The sequence below is a fragment of the Cornus florida genome, unplaced genomic scaffold (genome assembly GCF_030987335.1).
Source record: "Cornus florida cultivar Cherokee Brave unplaced genomic scaffold, ASM3098733v1 CherokeeBrave_3.0.0_Hap2_Chr10, whole genome shotgun sequence".
In the NCBI taxonomy this organism is placed as follows: Eukaryota; Viridiplantae; Streptophyta; class Magnoliopsida; order Cornales; family Cornaceae; genus Cornus; species Cornus florida.
In genome coordinates, this window is record NW_026775580.1 from 7,367,833 (window position 1) to 7,373,000 (window position 5,168).

Sequence of the window (5,168 nt, forward strand, 5' to 3'; positions counted from 1 at the left end):
CCTCAAGAAGATTCTCTGCTTCAACAGACCTTTTAAGGCCCACAGAGAGAGATTTAAGTTTTTTGTTCAGAGTTTCAATTGTTTTTTGAAAGATGAACATCCCGAATAGAGTCTGCATGAAGAAAAAGAAATTCAGGTCAGACTAATTACTAAGGAATCATAAAAGAAAATGAACACATTTCAGTAGAAGAAGAGTCACCTCCATAGCAGCGGTCGGGAACCGTTGGAACATCTCACCAAAGGATAGCTTGTTCTGGATTTCAAGGTCTTTGGGGGTCCAGAAACCCTTGTAGAAAGCAAATGAGGTGAGGGGGTCCTTGTATATTGAGTCAGTGGGGCCAATGGTTGATCTATCTTCACGGCTGAGCAAAGGTCGCCATGGAAGAACGGATGGAATTGGACCAGAGGTTCTGGCCGACTCGCCTTCAGGAATGAAGAACCGGGCAGGGGGAGATGGTTCAGTAACCCTAAAGGAAGCCGTCCTAATCCTTTGGGTCGGTGGGATATCACTCTGATCATGACCGCCCTCAGGCATTGGCCTTTTTCCTAAACTCTTTTCTGACAGAACAGCATTAGCTGGCCCCCCATTGTCCTCAGAATTTCCAGCATCCTGAGTGCTCTCTGAGGAAGTGTTGAACGAGATGTTTGATGGTATAATGACGGGGGCAGCAGGACGGACTTCAGCAGTATGGCCCACAACAGGGTTCTCAGCATGGGTGAGCTCAGAGGGCGCATCAGCAGAACGGTTTGAGACTTAAATCACAACTGGGGCAACCGCGACTTGCTCTGGGGTAAAGACAGCAAGGAGAGATGATGTGGAAGCAGGTGTAGATGATGAAATGGTGGTAGGAGCGTTAGGAGGGGTGGGAGCAGGACGCCTCCTCCTGCTGAACGATGGGATCTGAATGTTCTCCATTGTAGACCCTAAAAGAGAGATGTCAGAGAGATTATCAGATGTAAGCAAATCAGTAGCTGAAGGGACATCGTTCAGCACACTTTCTTGTAAGGTATCTAGCCTAGCCCTGCAGACGCTATAAACTAGTTCATCATGGGGAATTTGAAGGCATCTACAAAGAAAAGTGCAAAAACGGGGAAGACAACTTTCACAGTGGCATTCGGTAGGATGTGTTTTCAGCTTTTTATAGCCAGAGACAGAACATGCTCTAAAGGAAGAAGGGATAGGGAAGGAATGGCCGAGCGGAGTCCGCCAATTCCCACCAACCACAATTAAATTCCGCCTCCAACCTTTTTCAAATGAGCTTTTATCAGTGCAGATCGACCGTTTATCAATAGGAAAGAAGTGATAGTACAAGTCGTTTTGTGAAATCTTGTTAATCTGATAGCAGAGGAGAAGGTCAATAATGTCAAGATTGAGACCCTTATCACGATTCAAGAGTAGGAGGACTGAAATTACCCTAAGAAAGTTTGGGTTAACTTGTAGGGGGCAGAGCCCCAATTTGTTGAAAGCATAACAAAAGAACGGGTGTACGGGGAACCTAATGACGTTCAAGTGAAAAGCGGAGAATAAAACTTCCCCAGGAAGAAGACCCTCGCCAGATCTCTCGTCTCAGTTTGTTGGGTAGACTCTAAAAGAAACGTCGCGAGGAATATAATTCTTGGATCAAATGGCGTTCAGGTTAGGGGAAGCCATAAAAAAGGGGAAGAGTCCTAGGCAGTAAAGGCGTCTCTTAAGGAGAGGTTTTAAAAATAAAAAAAAACTAACCTTGAAAGTTTGTGATGAACTCAGCGACGGCACAGTAGCTAAAAATCGAAAAGGAAGGACTTGCCGGAAGAACTTGCCGGAGAAATTAAAAAGGATCGCCGGAATGTGCAGGAAAGCAACAGAGAGTAGAAGCTAGAGGTAAGAGGAAGGGTGAAGGTTGAGAGACCAGAATTTATAAAGAGGAGAAGTAAAAGCGACACGAAACTCCAAAGGTCAAGGCAAAAAGTGGCGCTGCAGATCTTGAAACTTGGGTTCTTGTGCCAGCCGTTCGATTCCTCGAGTTATTGCTCCAAGCTGTCAGACCAAGATCGTGTCCTTTCAATAATCTCACCCTCATTAATGAGGAAAGAGATTATTGGGGGCAGATGAGGACACCAAAATGACCCGGGTTTGGTGTGATCCACATTGCATAAGACGGGTCGGGTGTGGACAAACGGGATGGAGCAAGTTCGCGCCGGATGGGCCCAGGTCCATAAAGTCATTTTAGAAGCCCATGTTAAAATGAGGGAAGTCGAGTCCAGCCAAAAGAGAACAAGATAGGTCCAGCTCAGTGGTGGTTATAGCCGTCTATAAATAAAGGGGATTGAGAGGGAAAAGCGGTGGAAAAATCATTGGGAGTGTAAAGTTTCTCTCTCTACAATTAGGGAAAAATTCTTTGTACTTTCAGTTTCCCACTTTGACACATTATTTGAATCCAATTTTACAGTAAGGGCTGCATTTGATCACCACAAGATAGATAAATTTCTGTTTCATTTCGAATTAAATCATCAATGATTTCAAGCGCGGATAGATAGATCAAACAAAAAATCCAATTTCTTTTTTTTGAGATGGATAAAAAAGACTTATGTAAGGGAAGATTTAAGTCCTTATTCTTTCATCTGAGTGATAAAATCAGAATCGAACGAATAAGGGGTTTCATATCTATCAGATAGACTGAACAATTGTTACTAATTTTTTCATAAAAATCGAAAGGCCGTTGTCACTGAAATAGAACGATAACAATACATATAAGCTAAACATTTCCTCATTTTATATGCATTTTTATATTTTGTTTGACTTGAAGTGTAGTAGTAGTAATCTTTCTGTAATCTTGCCATAAAATAAAGTGAATAAAATGGCTGAATCGGCTCGGTCTGAATATCTATTTACAATTATTTATTATAGCCAAAAGAGAAATACCTAAAAATTGGGTTCAAAGAAAATCCCCCAGTTACATATGTAACTTGATTGTTTGTTAATGAGATTCGGGTAAACACAGATATTGAAATTCATATCTTCCATTACTAATTAACTCCTATCTACTCCCCCAATTCTAGGAGGATGATGAGTCATAAATAAAAAAAGCAGCTGATAAAATAGGATGCTAACTATCTTGTATAGGTCCAAAACCAAACAAGTCCGGATTAAGTCCTTGCTCCTATTTTTTATTCTATCCTAACCCAGTCTTAAGAAACTTAATCCCATTGATTGAATTCAATTAGTACCAAGAACTCCCTCTTGTTTAGAATTCAAGAGATCCTTAGAATTCGGAGATTTACATAGAATTAATAACCGGGGCCCTCTCATTGAAAGGATAGAGAATAAGAGATAGGGAATATAGGAGCTTTTCTTTCGCATTTCAATTCAAAATGCATCATTGAAAATTCAATTCGATACGGGCGTAAGGTTTTTCGAAGTAACCAGCTTCCTTCAATATGAAGGGACTGAGCATATGATGAAAAGCCCGCCCAACTTTTTTGAATTCAAACTCTTGTGATCTATATTCCCATTTTACCCGGATTACAGATAGATTCAGTTATATTTGCGTGTCATTTAAACTAGATTCTAGTTTGTGAAAAAAAAAAGATATGATTCAGAGAAGAATTATTAAAAAAAAGAAACAAGAATCAGATTCGACCTAATATTAGATCTTTAAACTGAAAGTTTTTCAAAAACACAATCTTTATTCTAATAGAATGGATATGCTCTAGGACGGAAGGATTCGAACCTCCGAATAGCAGGACCAAAACCCGTTGCCTTACCACTTGGCCACGCCCCATTTCGATTTATATTCGACACTAATAAAGATTAATATTGGTATTGATTGTTCGTCAATTCTAGCCCAAATATCTCTAAAATAAATTAGATTGTTGCTAGGATTTTAACACGTGTAGATATAGAATTAAACTGAATTTATTGATCATTACATATAATTCAATTAAGATATTGTATGAAAGTATGATTTCTTCTATTCTCCTTTGAGAAATGGAGGATTTTTGATTGGGTGAGTTCAAAGAAAAAGAAAGATTTTTTGGTCTACCTTATTTTACTTTATTTTTCTTTATATCAATAACTCAAGCAAAATGCAATTATCTCCAAGAACAAAATGTCTGTTATGCTTTTTTGATCTGTATCTGTCTTAATTCTGCCCTTTATTCGAGTAGTTTTTTCATCGCCAAATAGCCCGAGTCCTATGCTTTTTTGAATCCAATCGTGAATGTTATGCCAGTCATACCTGTGCTCTTCTTTCTCTTAGCCTTTGTTTGGCAAGCTGCTGTAAGTTTTCGATGAGATCTTTTTTAATACTATCCTAGAAAATTCATGATTTATTCGAGGAAAAAATTCTAACAATTGATAAGATCAGATAAGTCTTACAATATGAACCCTCGATTCAAACATTGAAATTCTTGGAAAGCTGCGATAAATCTGGATCATCCCATTTCCCCATTATGACCTTTTTCCAGCGAAAGGACCTAATAGGCTTAAGGTTCCCTACAATATCGAATTGTAGGTATGAAAGAAAATTTTTGTAATAAAAGACTCTTATTACAAATGACTTTGAATTTCTGAATATTCTTTTCTATTTGTAGAAAGTACTTCATTTCTTGGGGTCAAAATAGGATATGTGGTATAAAAATGGAGGATTTATTCTCTTTTTTTCCAAAAAATGATTTAGAGATTGTGTAATGCTTACTCTCAAACTCTTTGTTTACACAGTAGTGGTATTCTTTGTTTCTCTTTTCATCTTTGGATTCCTATCTAATGATCCGGGACGTAATCCTGGACATGAAGAATAAAAGAAAAAGGCTTTTCGTTTTCCTTACTTGATTTTTCGAATTTATTAGGATTTTATCTATTCCACGTTTAACCAAGGGTTGGGGAAATTTGAAAGATAAAGCAAATATCAAGTCATCAACGGAAAGAGAGGGATTCGAACCCTCGGTACAAATAACTCGTACGACGGATTAGCAATCCGACGCTTTAGTCCACTCAGCCATCTCTCCCAATTGAAAAAAAAAAAAAGATAATTAATTACTATGTTACATTACACATAATGTATAAAGTAAGGTACATTACACATAAAGTAGTAAAAGTCTTTCTTTCTCTCTCTCTTTTCTCTCCCCTTATCTTTAGTATATAGATATATACAACTTTTATTAGTAATTCCATTTAGATAAAGTAAGGA

General features: G+C 38.3%; 1 non-coding gene across 1 annotated transcript; it reads right to left on the reverse strand.

Moving 5' to 3' along the window:
- Window positions 1–4,898: 4,898 nt before the first annotated feature.
- Window positions 4,899–4,986, reverse strand: TRNAS-GCU (transfer RNA serine (anticodon GCU)). The gene has a single exon. It is a non-coding gene; the product is annotated as a tRNA-Ser (tRNA).
- Window positions 4,987–5,168: the final 182 nt, after the last annotated feature.